Below are 27,856 nucleotides of genomic sequence, written 5' to 3'. Positions count from 1 at the left end.
AACCTACGACCGTAGCGGTCCCGCGGTTCCAAACTGTAGCGGCTAGAATCGCTCGGCCACACAGGCCGGCACGTGTTTATCGCCTCACTGGGCCGTTAGTGCACTCGGCGTCATACGTCGTTTGAAAAGAGCCATAATCGCGACTCATTGGACCGCATTACACAACTTCTGTCAGCTACCTCCCAGTTATGTTTAATTTGGACCAATGAAAACGTGAAGGTTAGTATCACCGTGAGCACTGGCCGTTTGCGAGGTACCAGACTCCTAATGTCCACGGAATGCACCTTCTATACTACTTTCGCTAGCAAACTGTGTTGTGAATAGCCGAAACTACTTTCATCCGGCCACAACTGTGAGTCCTTCTATTTCTCTGGGAGAAGACTCATCCAACAACAATATATGAAATTTTAGTTCATTTTCTTACGAAAATGAAGAAAAGATTTACCGCACTTTGATACAATTTTTTGCCACAGTGCTACTGGATAAATTACAAATGACGACTAGCAACGTGTTACTCGATTATCAGATTAGCAAACATTTCTCTTGCAGCACAAAATGCAACATCCACGAAATACTTTTCATCAGAATCTTTAACTGCCGTTGCTCTACTCGATGATGTTGCCTGCTGTTGCTGAGGTCGCGAACTGGGGCCGAGCTTTTGAATGCCCAATACTATACTGACCTCAATGTGAGGCCGCAGGTACGCTGAGACGGCAGGCGAGATCCTCAGGACCGCCTCCCCTACATCGTTGCGGACTGCAGTCAGTCCTCGCCAATGTCTGTGGTATCTATCTAAATTTGGTGAGGCACCGCGATCTTTGTACGATACCACCGTTTGATTGAGTGGACCTGCCTCAACTGACAGCAAAAACTCTTGCGTTTGAAACCAACTGTCATGAGAACGTGCGACACCCGTCTCATGTACCTGGCGGTGTCTTTTTGCGGCCACTGTCCTTACGTTGTGATGCGTGGCTGTTAGTGGCACGCCATTCCATGTAGACACTTTGCACAATTGGCGTTGGTACATCAACAAATCGGGTAACTTCACCTTGAAGTTACGGACACGGCCATACGCGATAGGTCTTCACGGGAATTCTTTCCTCTACGTCAGCTCATGTTATTGCGCCGGTGTTGTACGAGGGGCGTTCAATAAATAATGCAACACATTTATTTACTCGGCCAGTGTCTGTTGGAAACCTGCGGAATTTTATGTGCGACATCGTGGAATATTCCCGCTTCAGCACCTACAGTTTCATGTAGTTCCGGTAGGTATCAGCGCTGTAAGTAGCCTTCAAAATGGCGTCTGTAACGGGGGTTCGTTCCAAGCAGAAAACTGAGTTTCTTTTGGCGGAAAGCCAGAGCATCGCAGATATTTATAGGCGCTTACAGATTGTCTACGGAGACCCGGCAGCGGTAAAAGGCACGGCGAGTCTTTGGGCGAGGCCTTTGTGATAATTGCAAATCTGTTCGATCTCCCGCGTGCCGTCGTCCGCACACAGCTGTGACTGCTGCTATGTTGGAAAGCGCGAACAGTCTCATTCCAGGTGATCCACGAATTACAATGAGACACCTCATTGCTCAGTCTTTCTGCTTAGCTGGATGGTAACGTGCTCGTCTCCCCTGCAAGGTGGCCTTAGTTCGATACCCGGCCAGGTTGGAGATTTTCTCCGTTCGGGGGCTGGGTGTTGTGTTGTCCTCATCATCATTTCATCCTCATCACCGCCGCACAAGTAGCCCAATGTGGCGTCAAATGATATAAGACTTGCATTTGGGGGCCGAACGTCTCCCAATAGAGGCCTCCCGGCCAACGATGCCATACGCTCATCTCATATTTCACCTCATTGCTCAACTGGACGTCTCTGCTGGCGGGGCAAACACGCTCGTCCACCAGTTGCGGTACGCAGAGGTGTTGGCCTGCTAATTTCTCGCATCCTCCGATTTCCATCTTTTTGGCCCAACGAAGGATGCACTCCGTGGGAGGCAGTACGTGGATGATGGGCGGTTGTTGATGCTGCGACACGTTGGCTGCGACGTCGACCAGTAGAATAGTACCATGCATGCAGACGGGCCCTCCCGGCAAGGAGGCGTAAGGCTGTGTCGTTGAATGGAGATAATGTTGAAAAATAGTGTTTTGTACCCAAAAGAGCAGGGAATAATATGGTATATTCTTATCTTTAATAAAACCAACATGCTTTCAAAAAAAAAGTGTTGCACGATTTATTGGACACCTCTCGCAAAACTTACTAGCTCATTCGCATCCCTTCACTACCACGATTACGTCAACAGTGAAAGGCCACATGACTGCCTAATACTTCTACAAAATCCAAAGTGCGTGCTCTCTTAAGGGGGTTACCCACATTTTACACTACTGGTCATTAAAATTGCTACACTACAAAGATGACGTGCTACGGATGCGAAATTTAACCGACAGGAAGAAGATTCTGCGATATGCAAATGATTAGCTTTTCAGAGCATTCACACAAGGTTGGCGCCGGTGGCGACACCTACAACGTGCTGACATGAGGAAAGTTTCCAACCGATTTCTCATACACAACCAGCAGTTGACCGGCGTTGCCTGGTGAAACGGTGTAGTGATGCTTCGTGTAAGGAGGAGAAATGCGTACCATCACGTTTCCGACTTTGATAATGTCGGATTGTAGTCTATCGCGATTGCGGTTTATCGTATCGCGACATTGTTGCTCCCGTTGCTCGATATCCAATGACTGTTACCAGAATAATGAATCGGTGGGTTCAGGAGGGTAATACGGAACGCCGTGCTGGATCCCAACGTCCTCGTATCACTAGCAGTCGAGATGGCAGGCATCTTATCCGCATGGCTGTAACGGATCGTGCAGCCACGTCGCGATCCCTGAGTCAACAGATGGGGACGTCTGCAAGACACCAACCATCTGCACGAACAGTTCGACGACGTTTGCAGCAGCATGGACTATCAGCTCGGAGACCATGGCTGCGGTTACCCTTGACGCTGCATCACAGACAGGAGCGCCTGCGATGGTGTACGAACCTGGGTGCACGAATGGCAAAACGTCATTTTTTCGGATGAATCCAGGTTCTGTTTACAGCATCATGATGGTCGCATCCGTGTTTGGTGACATCTCGGTGAACGCACATTGGAAGCGTGTATTCGTCATCGCCATATTGGTGTAACCGACAGGAAGAAGATTCTGCGATATGCAAATGATTAGCTTTTCAGAGCATTCACACAAGGTTGGCGCCGGTGGCGACACCTACAACGTGCTGACATGAGGAAAGTTTCCAACCGATTTCTCATACACAACCAGCAGTTGACCGGCGTTGCCTGGTGAAACGGTGTAGTGATGCTTCGTGTAAGGAGGAGAAATGCGTACCATCACGTTTCCGACTTTGATAATGTCGGATTGTAGTCTATCGCGATTGCGGTTTATCGTATCGCGACATTGTTGCTCCCGTTGCTCGATATCCAATGACTGTTACCAGAATAATGAATCGGTGGGTTCAGGAGGGTAATACGGAACGCCGTGCTGGATCCCAACGTCCTCGTATCACTAGCAGTCGAGATGGCAGGCATCTTATCCGCATGGCTGTAACGGATCGTGCAGCCACGTCGCGATCCCTGAGTCAACAGATGGGGACGTCTGCAAGACACCAACCATCTGCACGAACAGTTCGACGACGTTTGCAGCAGCATGGACTATCAGGTCGGAGACCATGGCTGCGGTTACCCTTGACGCTGCATCACAGACAGGAGCGCCTGCGATGGTGTACGAACCTGGGTGCACGAATGGCAAAACGTCATTTTTTCGGATGAATCCAGGTTCTGTTTACAGCATCATGATGGTCGCATCCGTGTTTGGTGACATCTCGGTGAACGCACATTGGAAGCGTGTATTCGTCATCGCCATATTGGTGTATCACCAGGCGTGATGGTATGGGGTGCCATTGGTTACACGTCTAGGTCACCTCTTGTTCGCATTGACGGCACTTTGAACAGTGGACGTTACGTTTCAGATGTGTTACGACCCGTGGCTCTACTCTTCATTCAATCCCTGCGAAACCCTACATTTCAGCAGGATAATGCACGACCGCATGTTGCAGGTCGTGTGCGGGCCTTTCTGTATACAGAAAATGTTCGACTGCTGCCCTGGCCAGCACATTCTCCAGATCTCTCACCAATTGAAAACGTCTGTTCAATGGTGGCCGAGCAACTGGCACGTCACAATACGCCAGTCGCTACTCTTGATGAACTGTGGCATCATGTTCAAGCTGCATGGGCAGCTGTACCTGTACACGCCATCCAGGCTCTGTTTTACTCAACGCCCAGTCGTATCAAGGCCATTGTTACGGCCAGAGGTGGTTTTTCTGGGTACTGATTTCTCAGAAACTATGCAGCCAAATTGCGTGAAAATGTAATCACATGTCAGTTCTAGTGTAATATATTTGTCCAATGAATACTCGTTTATCATCTGCATTTCTCCTTGGTGTAGGAATTTTAATGGTCAGTAGCGTATTCGGTGATCTCATTGTTCTTCTTTTCTAAAACTGAGCGATGTACCATTATGGCACCAAAAGTTTTTAAGCGAAAGGATAAACAATTACTTAATGAACGACGAGGCTTGACAGTAAGAGCGACAGCGGAAGGGGGAGGCCTCTATAATCACACGTGCTGCTTCCACTCCCCACAGGATGTGGTCCCAGCGGGCGCTCTGCCGCCTTGGAACACGCCATTACCAACATGTGTCAGCGTTATATGCTATATGACCACTTAGTGTCCCCAGGGTGTACACTTTCACTTCCGCAACTTCCTCTTAGCTGTTCCGAGGGCGTCACGATATATACATAACACGTTTTGCGGGCACAGGCGGTGTGTGCTTCTACGTGTCACACGTTATGCTACTGCAGAGGCAGATACACTGAACGGAACACATTTTAGTATAAGCACGATTTTTTAACTTTTGTATCCCGTTCAAATCAGTATCCAGCAATTACAGCTCAATACGACAACAGAAACAAAACATAAAGCATGGTATCTGCCGCGGAGTATGATATCCGATTTTATCTGTGACGTATCACGTCTCGCACTTCTGCAATAACTTAGTGGGTTGTTGTGCTGCACTTGTAACAGGCCATATTTCACATATCCGTCCGCGGTTTTCCTAAATCGATTAATACTGGGATAGTTTGTTTCAAAGGGGACTCCTTCCCCTTCGCCCTTGTCTTCTCAGACATTGTTCTTCGTCTCAAATGGACTCGGAGTTGATGCTACGCTAGATCAATTGTTTTTAATAATGAAACATTACACGCACTGATCATAAGCACTTTAAAATACAAATGTACTTTCAGTAATCTTTAAGAGGTGCTGGTGGTGGTTAGTGTTTAACGTCCCGTCGACAACGAGGTCATTAGAGACGGAGCGCAAGCTCGGGTTAGGGAAGGATTGGGGAGGAAATCGGCCGTGCCCTTTCAAAGGAACCATCACGGAATTTGCCTGAAACGATTTAGGGAAATCACGGAAAACCTAAATCAGGATGGTTTGAGACGGGATTGAACCGTCGTCCTCCCGAATGCGAGTCCAGTTTGCTAACCACTGCGCCACCTCGCTCGGTAATCTTTAAGAAGTATGGTAAATATTGTAGATTAAACTGAGACGCGTGAGAGCATAATATTTATGAATCCACACTTTAATGCAACGTTATTACTTTCATAATTCAACAAGACTTACAGCAATTCATCCTAATAAGGAACACCCGAGTGAGTCACTGCCGAGAGATCTATCCGATGTGAGATACGTGTAAGTTAAGGCGTTTGGGTTTTCCATGAACGTAGTCGTCAATGTCACAATGTGTGAGCGCGTGCAAAAAAGTAGTACCTCCGAATTTTTTATGAATAAACGCTTGAAATTTTTTAAAATAAAACGAACGTTGTTAACCTTCTGAATTTTTATACTTCACGTCTACATATCTGCAGCTCTCTTTCGCTAGAGCGTTCCGAATTCTGGCGTGTAACATGCGGTACGTGACATAACTGTGTCACTGCATGAGAAACAGCATGCTATCCAGGTTCGAATTCGAAAAGTTCGTCTACACATGGGGTGCCCCTTCCTTCAGCGTAACAACTCCAGATCACACAGGAACGCTGCGTCGTCTGTAACCCTCTGACGCCTTGGGTTCAGTGTCATAGATGATCCTCCACATCATTCCGACTTGCCCCATCCGATTTTCTTCTGTTTCCAGAACTCTAAGAACACCTTGGAGGCATTAACTTTGATAGAGATGAAGCGGTGCAAGCAGAGGTGAGGTTGTGGCTCCGTCAAGAAAGTCAAACGTTCTACAATGGCGGTATCAATAAACTAGTCTCTCGTTGGGAGAAATGTGTACATCGCCATGGGGACTGTGCTGAAAAATAAATATGTAGACACGAATAATAAAGACGCAGAGTGTTAACAACGTTTGTTTTATTTAAAAACCTTTAAGAATTTTCACCTAAAAAATTAGGAGGCATCACTTCTCAACGAGCGGTCGTAGTTTATGGAAAAGTGGATAATATTTCAAGACTGTAGATAATTAGCACTGAAACCAGATATTTCGAATGGGAAAATATGTTATTATTATGAAAACTAATAAAGCGCAGTCGTCGTACTTAAAAGCAAAGTCGGAGCGTTAGGAATATTTTCAGGGCACTGAAATGAAATGGAAATATTAAATGATGCGCTGATGTAACAGGAGCGAAATGTGAAAGAATAGTATAATTAATAACAAATAAGCAATCTATTATTGATAAAAGCTGAAAGTTGGTGCACCATAAAAGGTACTAATTACCTGTTTTACAGCAGTTTTCTGAAGACAATATGGACGGAGAATGAGTTCATGGAACACACTATTATGATTTCGATTTCTTTGGTCTGTGTGTTCCAAATTATTTGTTGGTTTGACATGCAGTTCCCAGCACTGCCAGTATGCAAACTGGCTTAATATGTTCCCACCTAACTTTCAAAGAGAGACGTTATTTCTTTTGGGAATAATAGCAAATTATGTGCTAATGTCCAAGTGCCATTAGTACTCATACATTTGGGGCTTCGAAGGGTGAGAATCCTGAAAATATGGAATGTTTCGAGTAAGAAATAATGTCTTTAAAACATCTGTACACATCAACCCTTGTTAATTAACGAAATTCAGGTGAAAATTTTCATTAATTGTAGATTACAAAAACAAACTTTATTTTGGCAAGAGAAATGTCAGAAGCTGTATTTTGAGCCTTTCGTGTCAGTTAAACAATTGTCGGTAATCAACAATATCCAGTCTTCAAGCAGTGTTCGTAAAATTTTAGACACATTAGCTAAGAAATTTTTTGTTGAAGAATAGCGCTGTGCAAAGTTATGCAAGACATTAAAATGTTAGGATACCTGCTTTACGCAACACAATGTTGCATAGTGATGCGTCTTTCAGGCGACAGAGGGTGTGTCGCAGAAACAGCTGTAGTAATATGAATACACGAGAAAGGAAGTTTTTGGTCATTTTGAAACAACTACCCACCAATAAAACGTAGTATATTACAATGACACACTACAGTGCTACGTCTTGACAATGAAACTGCATTGCTTCAACGTACGGAGCAGAGAAATAGCGTCAACAAATGTGTTTCTGACTTAACTCTGTGAAACTTAAATTTTGTAGAGCAAATGAAGCTAGGAGTGAGTTAACAGCCAGAACATAACCAACAGCAGGTGCTTGCGTTGTCATTCTTTCCAGAACGTAACGATGACTCAGTATTTTTCAGTGTATTTAGAAAATGAGAGAAATTATATTTGGAGGTAATTTAGCCTTCCCGAGATATGGTTCAAACGATACTCGTGTTCTTAACGTTTGTGCGTTAAAGACAGGTTGAGCAAAGTAGGTAAGGATTATATTCCTCCATTTACAGATTTCCTTAGAATTTGTACTTTCTGGCGGCTACAGCCTGGAGATTCGTGACTTATTTTCGGCAGTAGCGAAATGGAGCAGGCGAAGTGCTCGTTGCAATACACTGTTGACATAAAGTAAGTAAAAAAAAGTCTCAAAGGCAACTGCGGTGTTAATATGATATGTTAAAATTTTGTTACAGTTTTCACGAGGAACAAACTAAAGTTAAAATGTTTTCTCTTTCACGAATTCATTTTTGGTGCAACAGTCCGTTTCCATCGATTCTGGTAACATTTTTCGCGTTGTAGTGTTGTAACTACGGCATTACAGCAGAAATTTTCCATCGTGAAATTTACTATAAATAACGCAGTAGAGCCCAGAAGGAATAACGGCATCCATAGTTACAAAACTAGAATAAAAATAACCTTCTTTATTTTTTGTTAAAAGGACTGTAGCTCAGAAAGAAGTGAATAATGGTGCTTCCACCAAAATCTTTGATCTCTTAACGATTTATATTTAGTGCTGGACAAAGAGAAAAATAAATTTTAAATTAAACTGAAAATCTTGCTTCACGCAACTTCTTATATTCCATACAAGAATTTAAACTAAAAACGTGTCACTTATTTACTGTAAAATTGTTACATAGTTGTTTTATTAAATTAATTTATTTCTGATACATGAACTCATCCATGAGCAATCAGCATACAGCAACACAGAAACCCTAATTAAATAAATTTTCCGTAAACCAACTAGTTCCAACTCATTACAACATATCGTGGAAAGTGAACCGCGGAACATCTAACTAAGTGTAACACACACAATTGGCAGAGGCGAGAGAAGCGATAACGAACAGATAATAGAGAAATTTACTGACTGGGCACTACACTGCAGACGTTTGTATCTTTAGTCTGATATTAATGCACACAGCCACAAAAATCTACTATAATGCCTACAGAAATGTGCATCATCCCTTCTGCAACACCCCAAGTAAACAGTTCGTTAGTCTTTCCCTGTGGAAGACAGGAAGGAAGAACAGAGCCTAATGTTCAGTCGACAGCACGGTCATTAGTGACGTAGTACAAGCTCAGATTAGTAAAAGATGGGGAAGTGAATCGGCTGTGAGTTTTCCACAGAAACCACCCGCGGCATTTGCTAGGAGGAACTGGGAACTCAACGGATGCCCGGACGGGGATATGAACAGTCGTCCACCCGAACGCTGGTCCAGTGTGCTAACCACAACGCCGTCGCGCTCGCAACCGCCTGTGGAGAAGTTTCCAACCTGGAAAGCTCCCATTTACACGTAGACAGCAACTGCTGCCGACAACTAGCACGATAAGATTCGAGACTTCACAGGTATGTTAAGTCGGGCGCACCACAGGAAGTTGAGACGGAAAAAGTTGTGCTATGTGAAATAATGATAATGGCGAGTGCAGATTGCAGACTACAGTTAACAAAACAGTAAGAATATGTTGGTGCTACACGTCTTAATTCAACTGTATCACATATACACTTCCAAAATTTTCAAATGTTGTACGTCTCTGAATTGTAATTTTTTGGAAGTTTTGCTAAATGGGTACACTAGTCACTAACGCATCAAATTTATTTAGCAGTGCCTCTCTCTTTTAATGTGCTCCAGATGCATACGACAATAATAACAATAATAATAAAAGACACCACATGTCTGACATAATAATATTAGTTTGTTTACGTCAGTGGTTGGTATATCCCTTCATCAATTGATAGTATGGCGTAAATTACACCTAGTGTTCCGAATGATTCAATTTTCCCTCTTTCTTGACATTCAGCAAGAAATTACAATTCAGAGAGGTACAACATTTGAAAATTTAAAAAGTATATGCGTCATGAATTTAATGTAAGAAGTATAACAGCAACAGCTTCTATTTCGTCGATTGTAGACCGCACTCTGCAATCGATATTATCATTATTTCACTTAGAGAAAATTTTTTTTCTCGAATTCCTGTGGCACGCCCGACCTACCGCCGAACTCTCTAAGCTTATCGCACTTGGCGTAAGCAGCCGGTGCTGTCAGCATGTGAATGGGCACTTTTCCTGACTATAAAGTCTCCCACAGGCGGTTGCGAGCGAGATGAAGACGTGGTTAGCACACTGAACTCGTGTTCGGGTGGACGACGGCTCAAATCCCCGTCTGGCCATCCGTGATTTCCCAAAATCGCTCCAGGCAAATGCCGGGGTAGTTGCTGTGAAAAAGTCACGATCGACTTCCTTCACCATCCTTTCGTAATCTTATCTTGTGCTACGTCTCTAATGATCGTGCAGTCGACGGGATGTTAAACTCTAACCTCCCTTTCTTTCTTCCTTCCTTACTTCCACAGGCGGCCAATTCGGAACCCGCACCAAACAAGCAAGTAACTGAAGAGAGTGTTCTGTTAAACACAGCTTGTAATTTTGTAGAATACTTTGCCATTTTAGAGAAATTCCCCTCCCCTCCGACCCCGCCTCCCCCGCCCAAATCGGTGGAATGGAAATTTCGAAATCAGTATGTTTTTATAACAAAACTATTCTTAGAATAATGGATAAAAAATTTTTATTTTTTTCATTTTCACAAACATTTATAACCTACATTGTTGTGTGGGTCAGGACCATCTTACATTTTTAAATCACTTCCTACAGTGCTATTCATGAAAACATAGCAGTATTTTTGACAAACAAGGTAAATATTACACTTCACAGATGTTCTGCTCTTCTAACAACTATTTTGCCAGCAGCAATGGTTTATATACATTTTGTCTGTTTATTTTTCATCGAATCCACTTACATGTTTATAATTAGAAGATTAAAAAATTAATGCTTCTCCAGTCAGCTGACGGAAACGCGCGGCTATCTCCCACTCTAATGATGATGATGGGTTTGTGGGGCACTCAACTGCGCGGTTATCATCTCCCGTGTAAATTCCCAGCCTTTGCTCAGTCCAATCTCCCCAGTTTCATGAATGATAATGAAATGATGAGGACAACACAAACACCCAATCATATCGAGGCAGGTCAAAATCCCTGACCCCCTGGAATCGAACCCGAGACCCAGTGGTCGGGAATGTAGTACGCGAGACCACGAGGTGCGGATTCTCCCACTCTGGACTCATCTAATAAAGCTAAATTTCCTAATTATTAGATCCAAAAAATAAAAAGAAACTATCCTCTGTGATCACAATGTGTAAAGTTAATGGTAACATGACATAATCTCTCCGAATCCTAACCTCAGACATCGGCTGAAATGAGCATACGCCAGTAAAATAGTAGGAAGAGGTAGAGTTCTGCGTATGGAAGTTACAGTAATTGTAGCCACGAAACTATTTAAATATTTTGGTGGACTAATTTTTAATTAATTCCATACACCGTTCAGATTCTGAGACAAATTGCTTTCAAATGTCTAAGCGTAATATATAATACACAATTACGACTTTTCTCGATCCAGATACTCCCGACAGGCCATCTTGAAAATTTACAAGGTTTGATACACAATAACTCGAGTCTGTAGCAAGACATCGAACTTTGAACTGTATACAAAGCATCTATTCCTGCACCATTGTTAAACTCGGGGCTCTAAGACATAGCGCAATAATATGAGGCTACAACGCAAATAAACCGCATCTATACAATTGTGTGTGCCAGGTCCGAAAGGAACGAGTAAAATTTTAATAACTTTTCTGATCTCTTCACCACACTTTCCATTATTTCCAAAGTCACCTTACGCGTTCCGACAGTCAGTCATTTTCAAAGGCTATAAAATACAACACAAAACCGTTCTCAGAAGATATGCAAATAAGTTACATTTCACCACCGATGAGAGACATAGTACAATGAGTAGGATATAGTACTCTAGCTTACAAGTGTTATGTCACACATGAAAAATTTTTATTAGATACATTGCATTTCGTCAACATTCTCAGTCACGAGACATTTCATCAGTAAACAATTAATGTAAAATACTTCACAATGTTTCCCAAAAGGTGTTTCTTTACCAAACGACGTGTAAGAGATCTTTTGAGTGGTCGAAAACAATATATTGGAAAAGCACGTTGAGAACGCGCTAGGGTACTTGAGGCCAAGTGTCCGATAACAAATGTTTTTCTCTTTTTTCGACAGCTTACAGCGTATAACGTACTAGCGTCAGTAAATGTTCGTATAAACAATTTTATAAGAATTTAAAAAGTCTAGAAACAACAGCTGAGGCATGTATCGTTCACGTATATGGAACAGGTGGCGCCCATGATTTGCTACTTCTGCCAACGGAAGGAAGTGGATGTATATAGGAAATTGAAACAATTTGAGGTGTAATCTTGGAACCCCATACAACTGTTCCATCAACAATATATGGCAGCCATTCCAGAATGCCTTATCGACACTCCTTAACACCCAAACACCAGTTTAACTGAAACACCATCCAAAATAGTGTGATGTAAAAAACCAGTGCAATGTTACTGCTAATGGTACACTGGTAGTTGTGGTGCTTTGCATAACTTGTTTTCTTTTATTTATGTTAAATGTCACAATTTTTCATACAGTGTAGAAATATTAACGTTTTTACGGATTTTTTTGTTTTTTTGGGGGGGAGGGGCGTGTCGAGGCCCTTCACGACCCGCCCCTCATCTTTGCCCCCCCCCTCCCCTCCCCCACCCTCTTTCCCCTCCTTGGTCCGCGTCTGTGTGGTGACTTCTGAAGTCATAGGGATCGTAGCACGTAATGCATGAACCAGCTGTATGCATAAACTATCTCTTAGTTTCGTGAAGAGCAGACGACTGCAAGCTGCCTCCAGTGCAGGAGTTTATAGCGACGTAATTCTGTCGCCTAGTGCGGTACGGAAGTGACGCAGCAGGAGAGCGCTGTCTGGGGCGAGGCGGCGTTCGCGGCTGCCGGCCAGTGGCTGCGCGGCGGCCGGCCGCGGGCGGAGCCGAGCGACGCACCCGCCGCAGCCGAAGCCCCGCCAGCCGTGGGAAGGCGTCCGGCGGGTGTCCCGCGAACACTCGGCCCCTGGCCTACTCTCAAATGAGCGGAAAAATACAAAATTATATTCAATTCCAATTTAACTGCCAATCTTCTGTGGCCAGAGTCAATTCCCGTACAAGTTTTCTGAGTACGGGAGCGCGTGATATTGCAAAAACTATTACTGTTGAAAGTATAATTTCGGCCTTGGTTACAATGACCTTCTTCTTGCTCTGCTGGCGTATTTAACTGTCCAGAGTAATATTAAAACTCTCCTACACATTGACCACCCTCCAAAATGGCCATAGATGAGATATCATTCAATTACATTGTTTAACAAATTTTGTAAATAGCCCGTGCCAATTTTGCAATTTAATTACGCAATTTTTTGCAATACTGAATATAAAACCGGGTGATCAAAAAGTCAGTATAAAATTGAAAACTGAATAAATCACGGAATAATGTAGATAGAGAAGTACAAATTGACACACATGCTTGGAATGACATGGGGTTTTATTAGAACCACAAAAATACAAAAGTTCAAAAAATGTCCGACAGATGGCGCTTCATCTGATCAGAATAGCAATAATTAGCATAACAAAGTAAGACAAAGCAAAGACGATGTTCTTTACAGGAAATGCTCAATATGTTCACTATCATTCCTCAACAATAGCTGTAGTTGAGGAATAATGTTGTGAACAGCACTGTAAAGCATGTCCGGAGTTATGGTGAGGCATTGGCGTCGGATGTTGTCTTTCAGCATCCCTAGAGATGTCGGTCGATCACGATACACTTGCGACTTCAGGTGACCCCAAAGCCAATAATCGCACAGACTGAGGTCTGGCGACCTGGGAGGCCAAGTATGACGAAAGTGGCGGCTGAGCACACGATCATCACCAAATGACGCGCGCAAGACATCTTTCACGCGTCTAGCAATATGGGGTGGAGCGTCATCCTGCATAAACATCGTACGTTCCAGCAGATGTTTACACCCAGGCTGGGGATGATGCGATTCTGTAACATATCGGCGTACTTCTCACCCGTCATGGTAGCAATCACTGACGTTTTGCTGTTCAGCGCTATCTGTCGGACATTTTGTGAACTTTCTTATTTTTTTCTTCTAATAGAACCCCATGTCATTCCAAGCATGTGTGTCAGTTTTTACCTCTCTATCTACATTATTCCTCGGTTTATTAAGTTTTCAAATTTGTACTGACTTTTTGATCACCCGGTATAAACAACCGTCGCCAGAGTGCTATGCAAGTGCTGAACAAAGAAACTCTCTCCCCCAACACGAACTCTTTGAACATAATGTTAGTCATGATCTTTGGTTTATTTACGTTTTGTAAAGCATGTGTAAGTTGTTACCTGTGGCTAAGTGTGTAAAGAGTTGTAAAATTAACGTCATCGGAAAACACACGTTGCCGCGCAGAGTGGCCACGCGGTTCGGGGCGTCGTGTCACGGACTGCGGAGTCCCTACCGCAGGAGGTTCGAGACCTCCCTCGGGCATGGGTGTGTGTGTTGTTCTTAGCATAAGTTAGTGTAAGTACTTGTAAGTCTAGGGACCGATGACCTAAGCAGTTTTTCCCTCAGGAATTCACACACGTTTGAACATTGAAAACACACGTTGTGTTTCCAGAATAACGTGTCCACTAAGAACAAACCAGCAGATACTAATAACTATAAGTACTGCAACTAATCAATCTCATATTGTGAATAATTCCCGCCACATTCAGTGCTTACATGTTTGATTTTTAATATCCTGCTACAGTTGCACGATCCCTACGATGCTGCAAACACGCAATAAATATGTAGCGTCTGATGATGCGTCGCTAGGTGATTCGAAACCTGTAATGGAAAATAAAAATTGAAGAATAAAGCAAAAGACCATTACGCATCAGTGTGGGTGTTCCATATACACAACTCATAAACATTTCACTTATATTTTGTCATGGCTGTTCATTGAGCATGACGCTACGTCATAATTTAAAAAAGAAAAAAAACTTTGATATAATTGGTCTCTTGAGGCGAAAGTAGTAGGAAACTTTAATGAGATAGGTTATTGCGATGAATGGAGTGGAGAAATGTAGTTGTCTATTCCTTCTTATAGCGTGTGCCATGATACATAGACCACCCTACTCGCATATTGCAATTTAGAACAAATAATCTCTTGTCGCAGAATGTCAGCAGCAGTATAATGCCCGACGTTCACTAGTGAAACTAACGTTTTCATCGACTCCGTGAATAATAATTTTTATCATCTATGGAAAATAAATTTTATTAAAAATATTTTCCTTATATTAATAGCACCTCTGAAAAAATGTGATGATCCCCACAATATATTCCTCCTACGCACATACCTAATTGAGAACTACGAGGATATTTTCTATTTGATACACCATAGGTAATTTTTAAGTAATGGTCCAAAGAGTACAGAAAACAGGAAAAGAGAGAAGTGGTGGTGGAAAATTGTGATTAAAAGATAGTGCCAGCATTCACATCTAAATACCATTTCAAAGTTCACTGTTTTTCGTTCATTCATTTAACTCACTCTAAATGACTACCGTGCGAAGATATTTTTTTCAGTTATGCATTAAACTTTGTATTAGAAAAATTATTACACTGCCACTTTACAGTTTTGAGAGGAATGTGCAACAAAGAGACGACAGTAAATCGCAGAACATGATCTACAGCGTAGTCAACTATTTGCGCCTAAATGTGCTGCCCTTGCTCCTCCTCTTACAGAACATCATAAAAGTTTGCTATTTAGGTTCTATTTATTACTCTTAACAAATTTTTCTGGTATCACTCCAATGTTAGCGCACCTTATTTTGCTTTTCTATTTTTCAGCTAACTGAGCGAAAGTTTTCTTCAGCAATCGAAATTTTCTGTCGCTACATTTTCAACACAAAAGTCAAAGACTGCGAACAACAGTATGAGAAATACGAATTCACTAAACAGCTTCACCCTGACTCTGTCCATACCATTTCATGTATTTTATCATATTCTATATATTCAGTGATTCGTAAATAAAAGAGGTTAATACGGGGTATGTTTAGATGTTACGGTATCTGTGCTGCAATTCCACTACAATACCTACAATAAAATATCAAATTCTAGGGCCAGTTTGAACAGCAGTGTCATCTATATCAATGTTTCGTGGAATAAAAATTGAATATTTAACATATTCATCTTTTGGATCTGCAGATTTTATCCTTTCTTCAGGCATTTGCAGTTAAATTATAGGATAAAGGTTCAGTCTTTTTGCAAACACGCTGTTTCTTCTTCTTATCCAAACATGTTTCAGCATCTCTGTGCCATCATCAGTGGATTTTTGTTGACTGAAAACTGTAAAAAGTGAACATGTTTTAGGTTGTAACTGATGTAACAAAGGGGGGCCTAAAGAAAGTTTTTGTTCGCTTTCCTTCTTACCGTGGTTTGACTTCATGTCGTTTTGCAAGACACAATGTGTTAACTCGCCAATGAAATTCATATTTTCGTCGTTTGGTTTGCAATGACAAGCTGTCACTTCAGGACAACATACAGCTGGTCCTGTAAAACCATATAAAGTAAAATCACGGTAAGAAGGAAAGCGAACTAAAACTTTCTTTAGGTCCAACTTTGTTAGATCAGTTACATCCTAAAATATGTTCACTTCTTACAGTTTTTAACAGACAAAAACCCGCTGATGATGGCACAGAGATGCTGAAACGTGTTTGGGTAAAAAGAAAAAACAGTGTATTTGCAAAAAGGCGGAACGTACGGTATATCCTATAATGAACATTTAACATTTCGCAAAGGGTGAAGTATAAAGTAATACGTTTTGTCTCAGAAATGAAATCCTCTGTCGAAGTAACCACAACGAGAAGCGACACTGTATGGCAAAAGCTCACTTTTAAGGCTTATGGGAAAGATATTGTTTGATGTAAAATTTTGTTAAAAAGGAAATACATTAATAATACGCTTTCCTCTGATAACAACACTATTGTTTGCCCCTTAAAGCATAATAACGTTATCGGTATATGAAGGAAACGAAGGCATAAGGAATAGTGACGTTTCTTCGGAATACTATTTGACTTTCAGAATTATGATTGGCAATAATATTAATGATGTCATTCACTTAAACTACGAAGGCCGAACATGTGCGTCTACATCTACATACGCACTCCGCAAGCGACCGTACGGTGCGTGGTGAACGGTATGCTGCACCACTGCATGACTGGCAGTAACAGTAAAATGAGTTATTAGAGAATATTTTCGTGGTTAAATATTTGCAAAATAAGAGCGCAACATTCTTCAAGGCTCAGTTACTGCAAATGACATGTATGAATAATGTAACACTTTACACCCGAATAATTGCACGTTTTGCTTCATGGTGTCATTAAAAATATAACGCTGTCGTCATGCAGAAAGGTGATTTTGAACACCTAGTATTTTACTGATCAGGGTTCTGTTGTACTGGTAGGTGGTATCTTCTGAGAACTAATATATGCAGCTATGACAGCGACTTTGCATTAGATAGATTTCGTAGAATGGTGTATGCGGCATGTGGGAAGATGTTAAATATATCTTACTTAATTTAAATACAATGAAATGACTTAAAATTAGGCATGATTAATGTGTTATAGTGTTAATATTAATTTCAAGAGTTTCTTTAAAGATACGCTCCTGTCGAGCAGAATTAACTGCCGAACTGAAAGATATTTTATTGAGTCTTAAACTCCACCACATTACCCACGCATCTACGATGTAGCTTTCAGTGCTAATTAATATTCCACTCCTCAATTCTTCGGGTTACCACAGTAAAGTCTAACGACATTACCTGTATAAAATGTCATTTTTTTTTATTTCATTGGACCGGAATGAAAGGTAACTAATAGGCTCTTCCAGTTCCTCATTCGACACTCACCCAATGGCACATGAAATTATAGTTTCAAAAATCATCAAAAAGATTACGAAGACAACACATTAACTTTCTTCAGGTGCAAGGTAACTGGAATAGTTTCACCTTTCTATTTACGCTCACATGTAATTGCACGCATAATTATTCAATGCATATAATGTAGTGTTGTAATCGCCATAACGTTGCTATCGGTACTGGAAATTCAATAATGCTCTTAACAGTTATTGGTAAATCTTACGTCGTAACGTACCTGTCGAGATTCGTGTAACGAACCACGTCTACTACTACAAGCAGCTCCAAACGAATCTCAAAAATGACGAGCTCTGAACAGCTCCATCTTTGCGGCGGTTCAAGTCCGATTTACAGTGGACGTCAGCGGAGCGGACTGGAACGAAAAGTCAGCGCGAAATGGAGGTTTGGTCGCTCTGGACGGAACGTCAACGCAACGTCATTTCCGTTAGACCGGTACCGAATGGCGAGATGCCACCCGTGACGCAGAAGTCGGAATATGCGATCAGAACTGAGGAACTAGAGATGACAGTGTTTATTGCTAGGCAAAACAAAATTTATAACGAATTGTCTTGATGAAGGACACAATGGAAAATTCTCCACACTCCGGAGTACCAAAAGAATAGGACATGTGTCGTCTAAACATTCATTATTTGATCTGTAAAATTTATAGACTTTAAGTACAGAGACGTCAAACAACATTTAGTGGGCAAACAAAGCGCTTTTTGACTTAGTCTTTGTGATATTCATTGAACTTGTCTCTACAGCCGCCATAAATTGTTTAAATAATTTTATATAGACTGCAGTTGTAATTGTTTCGTTATCTGTGTACTGTTGTGCATAACAATAATAATTCCATGTGGCTCAATTGCCTGGTGCAGGTCATTCAACTGGATGCTACTTGGACGATATGAGTCTCTCCCTTAACCTGCCCCAGTATCAAACCAGGGAAAGGTAATCTACAATCTAACATCGAATCCGAACCAACTACCGTTTGTGGTGACCTCACTTTGCCGAGGTGTGAAGGCTGAGTTAAAACTAAGACTGAGAATTTATCCCGTACAGTGTGGTTTCCATGGACGCGCTTTACCGCTAAACCACCAGAACCGACTGCTATTTCACACTTTCGGTCTTATTAGACCATTTTCAAGTACCTGTACGAAAAATTAATCAGTGAAATGTTAATCCACACCAGTCTCTGCACGTGCCATATTCGAATGGCAGCCACTCTATTTACGCTCGTGAGTGCAATTGTCGTAGTTGTCATCAAACTAGAATCACACGTATTAACGGTGCTCGTGACATTGTTTTTTTTTTTTTTTTTTTTTTTTTCAACTGCGACATTTGCACTCACATGCATCAAGGAAGTGGATGCCATTCAAATACACCGTGTATAACGACCAGTGTCGCTTAATCTTTCATCACTGAATTTTTGTACAGTTACTTGAAAATGGTCTAAGACTGAAATTGTGTGTTACTACACAAATAAAGAAAAAATACGGATGCAGGCCGTATAAAACCTTTGAAACAATTACTTTCTGTGAATAGTTTTCTGTCGAAGTGCTAAATAACGTCAAAAACCTGTGTTTTTCTTCTGCAGCAGAGCTGATGTTTTCACTATCAAAAAATCTTTTATTACAAATTCCTTTAGCTATTTTTTTCTGTTTTAATTATGTACGGTGTACTCTTTTCCTTAGGCAAGTGTTCTGAAACTTAAATCCTTTTTTGCTTTCATATATTTGATCTCATATGTGAAAGAACACTCACAAAGAACTATTCATGTCCTCATGCAACCTTTGCTGTGTACCACGAAGACAATTCATGCAGTAAAGACTAAGAAATCACTATAATCTGCTACTGTAACATGAGTGGGCGTAGCGAGAATAGATTAACTTCCGATGTCAGCAGGCAAAGCTATCGTCCATTGGCCAATGTCTACGTCAAAATTTTCTTCTCGAGAATCCTTGACGGTGTTTCTTTATTCTCTACGTCTCGTTTCGTTTAGATGGCGTCCTGTATGAATTTTATGCGCGTTGTGGATTTTTTCGACGTTCCATTCCGTGACGTTCAATGTGATTCGATTTTAAGGCGGATCGGTGGTTAAGAAGCGGGGTTGGCGTATGAGAAGATCGAGGTTCATCTTTCCCACTGCTCATCCTTATTCAAATTTTCGGTAATTACGTTATATATGTAAGGCCATTGCCACAATTATTACTACAACAAGGTCACAGCCAATTGCCTCCACTCTCTTCCCCTACTCCTTACTCAACTAACCTGGTGATAAGTAAGCTATGACCTCCATGCCGACGGATCGTTTAGCTTCCCTTCTCTTTCTTCTTATCCCATTATTTTCCCCGTTTCTCCGCTGAAGACATCTGTACACTGCTCGCTACCCGTGCAAGACATGTAATTTCGTAAATCTGCTCGCTGGTGAGAAGTGACTCCACTTTCCAATTAAGTCTCGTAATTGGATTGTAACTTCCACGTAGCCATGAAACAAGCTACACACGAGGATTGAATACGAGTTACCGCTTTTGGCGGAAATTTACGCAAGCGCGTGTTCGGGAGGTAAGAAGCGGAAAATCCGCGTGCCTCGGTGTGCTCTCTGCGGCTGGCTCATTCCGGTGAACGACATCCGTTCCAGCGCTGCAGCGTGCGGCGGCCACGCCCTCTGCGAGACCGGCCGGCGATGGACTCCCAGTCCAGAATTAATCTCAATCTATTAATAACGGAACAATCCCCGCCCCCCCCTTACCTCCTTACTCTTTTTTACTTAAGAGAACATTTACTCTTGTTTATGAAACGCGCATCCAATAAGCACCGTGCTCTGCTCCGGAGGAAGCACGATTCAGAGTCGCGGGCACACATTTCGTAGTGTTCGCTTAAATCACATTTCGGTTCCGAGGCAATCAGTGGCCGAGTTTAAGAGGGCCAGAGTTAATTACTGGTGGTAAGATAATTAACAGTTAAGTTGACGCTGATCCCGCGCGCAGGCATGCCTTCATTACGGCCGGGACCCTAGGATAACACAGCAGACGAGCTAAAGCGGGACCATTAATTTGTTCAACATAACTCACCCTCCTTAACTGCTCGCAGCTCGTCTAATATTAGGGAGCCGTACGGCACTCAGCGCGGGCTATCTGTTACCCTCTCCACTTACCCAGGCGCAGCCGCTCCACGTGACGTAGCAAAGCGGCTGCCTAGTCACACTTGTCACAGGCAATTACACAGCGCGCTGCGTCGGCTGCGTCTATCTTCCTATCGGTGTATTTCTCAGTCGCCTTCTGCGACATATCAGCCAATGACAACATCACGCGAAAACCGTGAGACCGCGAAGACAGAAGACAGCCGTGTGCTGATTCACACCGTGTTGCTCGACTTCCGGAAGGCATTCGTCACACTTCTGTGCCTTCGCCTAGTGAAAGCAAAATACGAGCTAACAGAGACTAGAGTCAGCTTTTTGTTAGGAATTAGACGATCCACGCAGACACAACTCAACATGTCATTATTAATGGGGGCAAAGCTTCACATGCACGAGACGGGTTAAGCAAGTGATGCAACACTTTTTCTTTGGAAATGGGCAGGTTTCATTCGGGATAGCCGCACGGAATTAGCCGAGCGGTCTAAGGCGCTGCAGTCATGGACTGTGCGGCTGGTCCCGGCGGAGGCTCGAGTCCTCCCTCGGGCATGGGTGTGTGTGTTTGTCCTTAGGATAATTTAGGTTAAGTAGTGTGTAAGCTTAGGGACTGATTACCTTAGCAGTTAAGTCCCATAAGATTTCACACACATTTGAACATTTTCTTTTCATTCGGGATACCAATATACCACATCATTTACCACTCTTTCGGCTACAAAACCGTATTTTTAAACATAATGTCCGTTCAATGGCTCAAAAATGGTTCAAATGGCTCTGAGCACTATGGGACTTAACTACTGAGGTCATCAGTCCCCTAGAACTTGGAACTACTTAAACCTAACTAACCTAAAGACATCACACACATCCATGCCCGAGGCAGGATTCGAACCTGCGACCGTAGCGGTCGCGCGGTTCCAGACTGTAGCGCCTAGAGCCCCTCGGCCACCTCGGCCGGCTCCGTTCAATGCGGGGGCCTTACATCACCTTACTGGGAGAGACTGTATGCCCACATCGTACCACTCTACTGGTCGACGTTGCAGCCAACGTCTTACTGCATCAATAACTACCCGCGGAGCGCATCCTTCATTCGGCCAAACGGATGGAAGTCGGAAGGTGCGTGATCCAGGTTGTAGGGTCGATAAGGAAAAACAGTCCAATTAGATTTTCTGAGCTCTCCTAGGGTGTGTCAGCACTACCAATAGAGGTGTTCAGTTGAGCAGCAAGGAGTTTGATTGGGACCCGTTCATCACCTCGAATGAGAGTGTCAGCACGTTCCACCGACCCACGGGTCATATCAGCGTGCGACCGGCCGGCACGTGGGACATCCCTTAGGTTTGAGCGGCCTTGTTGCGATGATGACAAACGCCTTGTTCAACGACCCAACGTGCTTTTTTTCACTGCCTGGTTTACATAGAAATTCTGCAGGCGCCTATGAATCTTTGCGATGCTCCGATTTTCCGCCAAAAGAACCTCAATGAGAGCTCCTTGCTTGGAGAACACTTGTATTATAGATGCTATTTTGAAGACCATCTATAGCGCCGCCACGTGTCGTATTTTCACGAAACTGTAGGGAGTGAAGCGAGAATATTCCACGATGTTCCACAAAAATATGGCTTTTTTTTTTCAAATGAAACTGGCCAAGAAAAAATGGCGTTGCATTACTTATTGCACGCCCTCTTAAAAGTAATTCGGGCGTACCCCAAAGAAGTGCTCCAGGGTCAGTACTACCATATTCATAATTTTAATTCGATTGTCTTGATTGCAAAGCATTTTGAATAGAACTGCCGGTTTTGGGAATTCAATCGCGATCTTCAGACTCTCATTCTGCTGTACTGCAACAGACCATAACATGTCAAATTACGCGAATCAAAATATGAGTTTTGACTCGTTTTTCTTTTGTGTTATGGCTTATTGTAGTGCAGCAGCATAAGAGCCTGAAGATGGCTACTCCATAGCTCACACCGATAGTTCCGTTCAAAAAGCTGTGCTATCAAAACAAGTTTCTGAGACTATCACACAAATATTTTCGAGTATTTTTGTACAATGGACTTGTGCTTTACTTAAGTCAGCAACATTTTTGGCCTCAATCAGAATTTTAGCAAAATCAAATACACTGAAAGTCATACGTGTTGTGTTGTAAAGAAGACGGTTATCGGAATGTAGTAAACTAATTTAATACGCGCGGAAATTAAATTCAAAATCTGCAAAATGTTCCTACAATTGATGCAAGACACAATTACATGGATAGTGCCACAGTTAATAACATGGAAGAGGTATAAATATGGCTCAACGCCTTGTGCACCAACTGCTCCTGCTGTAAAGAAACATGTGAACGTTTGACACTCCGTACCACCTCTGCATTTCTCATATCTTTAAAAATAGTAGTGGGCCATTGCAGACATCGGAAACTCGTTAAGATGAAACAAACGTCCTAGAAAAGTGGCTGATTGTAATTATTTCTTCGGCCGCCTAACGTAGAGGAGTTGCAGGACATCAGTGATCTCAAAATGTTACTCACATGGAGAATACAAAAGTTTTATTTAATCCAATCAAGTGAGCAACTAACAAGGAATAATACAAGCAGTGTTCTTCAAAAGTGCAGCAAACTAAAATAAAATGACTAAACTCCATGGGACTCATGTGTAGTTGGAAGACTGCAGCAAGCAAAATGAATAAGATTTGCGCATCTGGGCAGCTCGCAAAAGCAAGATAAATGAGACAAATATTCATTATAGATAACTGAACATTCAAGATGTATAACCAAATTAATTGAGTGCGTGTTGTTTAGAAGACGAATTATGCTACTACTTGGATGAAGCTCACACTCTTGAAGTACAGTGAGTGTGTGCCCATCAGCACCAGATGAGAGCTAGGAAGCGAAATACATCCAAAACTAGGCACTATATCTACATTCTTGGACGCTGGCTACTATTTATTGTGGTGAAAGTCCTTTTGGCCTTGTCCTTGCAGTTACGCCTTGATTGTAGCTATTATGTTTATCTATTCTGTTCCCCATTTATAGAAATGTGTATATGATTTGAAGATTATTTTTCCCAGTTTAGTACTGTAGCACGTCCACGTGTGACGTTCCCTTCTTTCTTATTTATGTGCTTATCTTGACCAACAGCTCGCTTGTGTTCCAAGTATTTCAGCAGAAAACTCAGTTCTTGTTCACTTTAGGATTCCACTTCTGTATCATTAGCTAATCGTATTGTGGTATTTTTCTGTCCTTGATGGAAAACAAAAGTCCTTTACTTCTCTCATTCCCTTTCAATTGTAAAGGGTGAGCGAGAAGTCCCTGTATACCTCTAATTCCCTGTTATTGCCGTTCAGTATCAAATGTTATTATTCGGGTTGGTAATAATACTGCTTTTTATCAGTTGTTGTAACCTACTGCTGGAATTCATGTTTACATGCTTTCGCAGTGGTAGTTGCATTCAGGTTTTAATTTGTGGCCATGGAAGATGTGAGCGGTCATAGTTACACAACTGCGGAGCGCTTGGTGACAAGTGCGTGGGTGGACCAACGACAACATACAAGACAGACGGTGAGACAGGTTATGGGATCATTTCAGCAAAGATTTAATAACGCCCCGGCGCAAAAGGCGAAACTTCTGGATTTGAAAGATTTTGGTTTTGGCAGTGTTAAAGACATGCCGCGGAGTAGAAGGAAAAAGACACGAGAAGAAAAATGTGCCAGAGTCTCTGCTTCGATTGGGCAATCTCCTATGAAGTCAAGACGTAAACGTGCTTCGGAGGTCTGTATACAGAGGACAACAACGCAATATCACATTAAGAAATACCTCAAGTTATCGGATACACACCGCAATGTGAGCGTTTTGCCATGCCGTGCTTTATTAACTTTATTTCCAAGTGCAGTGAACCGTGCCAAGGTTATGTTTTCAGATGAACGTTCATTTTATCGCAGCTCACTTGCTATAAATATTACCGTTTGGGCCAAAGAGAATTCTTGTTACAAGGACGAGTTAGGAAGGAACCCGCCCCACGTAGCGATATGGGCAGCGATGACATCACAACATCTGCTTGGGTCGTATTTTTTTTTAAGGGATTATCTACACATGTTACGAAGATGGTTAATACCTCCGCTTGAAAATAGGGGCTTCACAGAAGGCATGTGGCTGCAGCAAAGACTGAGAGCATCCTGACTACGCTCTTGCAGTGCGTGAATTTCTAAATGAACACTGCCCAGGACGGTGGATAGGTCGTGGTTCATCAGCAACACCAGCTCTCCTTGAAATTGCCATCGAGATGTCGAGCCATCACTGCACCTGACAACTCGTTATGGGAAATCATTAAGGTGTATGTGCCTACATGTCGTTATGCTACAAACGAAGAACTGCGCAATGTTGTTAAGGATGCATTTAGCGCTACAGCAACGGACATGCTCAAAAATATCTCAAGAAGAAGATGGATGCGGGCGGCAATGTGTTTACAGCATGACGGGGAACGTACCGAAACATTGGAAACTTAATATTATGGGAATACTTGTACTAAAACAAATCAAATCGATTAACGTTAGATACCAGAGGGTATGGGGACTTCTCGCCCACCTTGTACAAATAAACGTCAGTGGTGACAATGGATATCTTTGCCCTACGCCTCTCCTGGTTTTGACTTCTTATGGAAATCTGTTAGTATAGGCTTTTCTAATTAGCTATGAAGAAAGGGAGCGGATTTCCATGCCTGTCTGTTATCGGCATTTCAGTACCTAAAAAGGAAAAAAAATTTTTTTTGTTTCATTCCACATTGTAAAACGCCCATCCGTATTAACAGCGTCACAATAAGCTCCGAAAGGCGATATCATTTGCTTCCTGGAAGTGTTTATCCATTTCAAATACAAAAATGGTTCAAATGGTTCAAAAGGCTCTGAGCACTATGGGACTCAACTTTTTAGGTCATAAGTCCCCTAGAACTTAGAACGACGTAAACCTAACTAACCTAAGGACATCACACACACCCATGCCCGGGGCAGGATTCGAACCTGCGACTGTAGCAGTCCCGCGGTTCCGGACTGCAGCGCCAGAACCGCTAGACCACCGCGGCCGGCATTACAAATACACAAAACACCATCGTTTCAGAGTGCGTTCATACAGACCAGCCTTTAGGCAGCGCTACAGCAGCGAAGTTGCAGAAACACTATGAGAGTTAGTGACTCAGTGTCTTTGTCTCTAGTAAGAACAACGAATACACAACGAATGGAGCCACAAGGGAGTATTATAGGTACATTACTTTCCACGATACATATAAATGACCCAGTAGATAACGTCAGAAACTCGATAAGGCGTTTCCCGGATGATCCTGTTGTACAGAAGAACGTCGAAACGCTATAAAATTGTTGCAAAATGCAGAGAGATCTGCAGATGATCCCGCTTGGTGCAGGTTGTGCCAATCGACCCGCAACATAAATAAGTGGAACGTTTTGTGGAACGTTTTACGAATACGCAGACAGAAAGACCCTTTATTGTATGATTACACAATTGCACAACAGTCGCTCAAAGCAGTTAGTTCCATAAAATATCTAGGAGAGACGAATACAGTCATCAGATTGAGAAGGATGTAAGCTGCAGTAGTTCTTTGGAGATGAATAGGCTTGCGCGGAAAAGAAAAGCACGGAGGACTGCATCAAACTAGACCTTGGACTGAAGACCACAACAACAACAACAATATACGGGGCAATTTGAAATAGATTGACCACATAAAGTTAATCGCGAGTAAGGCACATACCAGACTGAATTTCATTGGAAGAATCCACAGGAAATGTAGTCCTGCAACAAAGGAAGTAGCTTAAAGAAACATTCGTACCACCAATACTTGAATACTGCTGCAAAGTGTGGGACCAGTTCCAGATCGAAATGACAGATGAAATAGAGAAAATTCAAAGAAGAGTGGCGCGTTTCGTTGCAAATTCATTTAACAAGCATGAAAGCGTCAGAGAAGATCAACAAACTCCAGTGGCAGGCGCTGCAAGAGAGGCATTCAGCGTCACGGTGCGGATTATTTTTAAAGTTACGAGAGCGTACATATTGTTTCCTCCCAAGTGTATTTGCGAAAAGAGCATGAGGATAAAATTGGAGAGATTCGAGGCGACATGGGGGTTTACCGCCAGTCGTTCTTCCCGCGAACCATTGACATGTAAGTGGGAGAATGCCAGTGGTACAGAAAGTAGCCTCCGCATTACAGCGGAAGGTGACTTGCGGAGTATAAATGTAGATGTATCGCCACAGGATTAGAAGAAGGGCTCCACGAAATTCCGCACGCGCTCCTCGGGTGGTTGTTGTCTCCGGCAACCAGAAGCTGGACTGGGGAACAGTCCGAAAGAAATGTGATCACCGTGCGGGGTTCCTCCTTCACTGTTTATTGAGCCACTCAGTCAGACCCGAAACTGGAGACCCACGCCGGGCCGTTAGGCTGTCGCGGCGTTCATATATAGTGTAGTGTGAGTGTGCCGGGTTCGCGCGCAGGCAGCCGCCGGCATTCGTGGAAGGACGGAACCAGCCGTGTGGCAGTGTGGGAACGCCCCGGTCCAGCAGGTAAATATCGGCGCTCCTCGCCGCCGCGCCGCGCTGTCATCAATAACCCGGACCCCCGCGGCTGCGGCTGCGGCAGGCCCGCCAGGGACCCTACCCGCCGTCCCCAGCACAGCACAGCACAGCACAGCACCGCCGGCTACCAGCTACCGCCTTGCGGGGACCGGGCCTGCTCCAGCGTTTCACGGAATGCGCTTACCCCTACTCACAAAAAGTACTGAGCTCGTCCGACTTAACAATTCGCACACCATTATATGCTAGGGCGAGTAAGTAACGAAGAGGATTGAAATATTACTGTATCTCATTGCTACCTATCAGCACCCCTCGGAGAGCGTTAAAGATAAACACCAGTCCTAATTGTTCAATTGTAAAGTGACCTGTTTCCAAATTACATAAAAAAACAC

This window comes from Schistocerca cancellata, chromosome 1 (genome assembly GCF_023864275.1).
Source record: "Schistocerca cancellata isolate TAMUIC-IGC-003103 chromosome 1, iqSchCanc2.1, whole genome shotgun sequence".
NCBI lineage: Eukaryota > Metazoa > Arthropoda > Insecta > Orthoptera > Acrididae > Schistocerca > Schistocerca cancellata.
Note: the sequence above shows the minus strand (reverse complement) of the source record.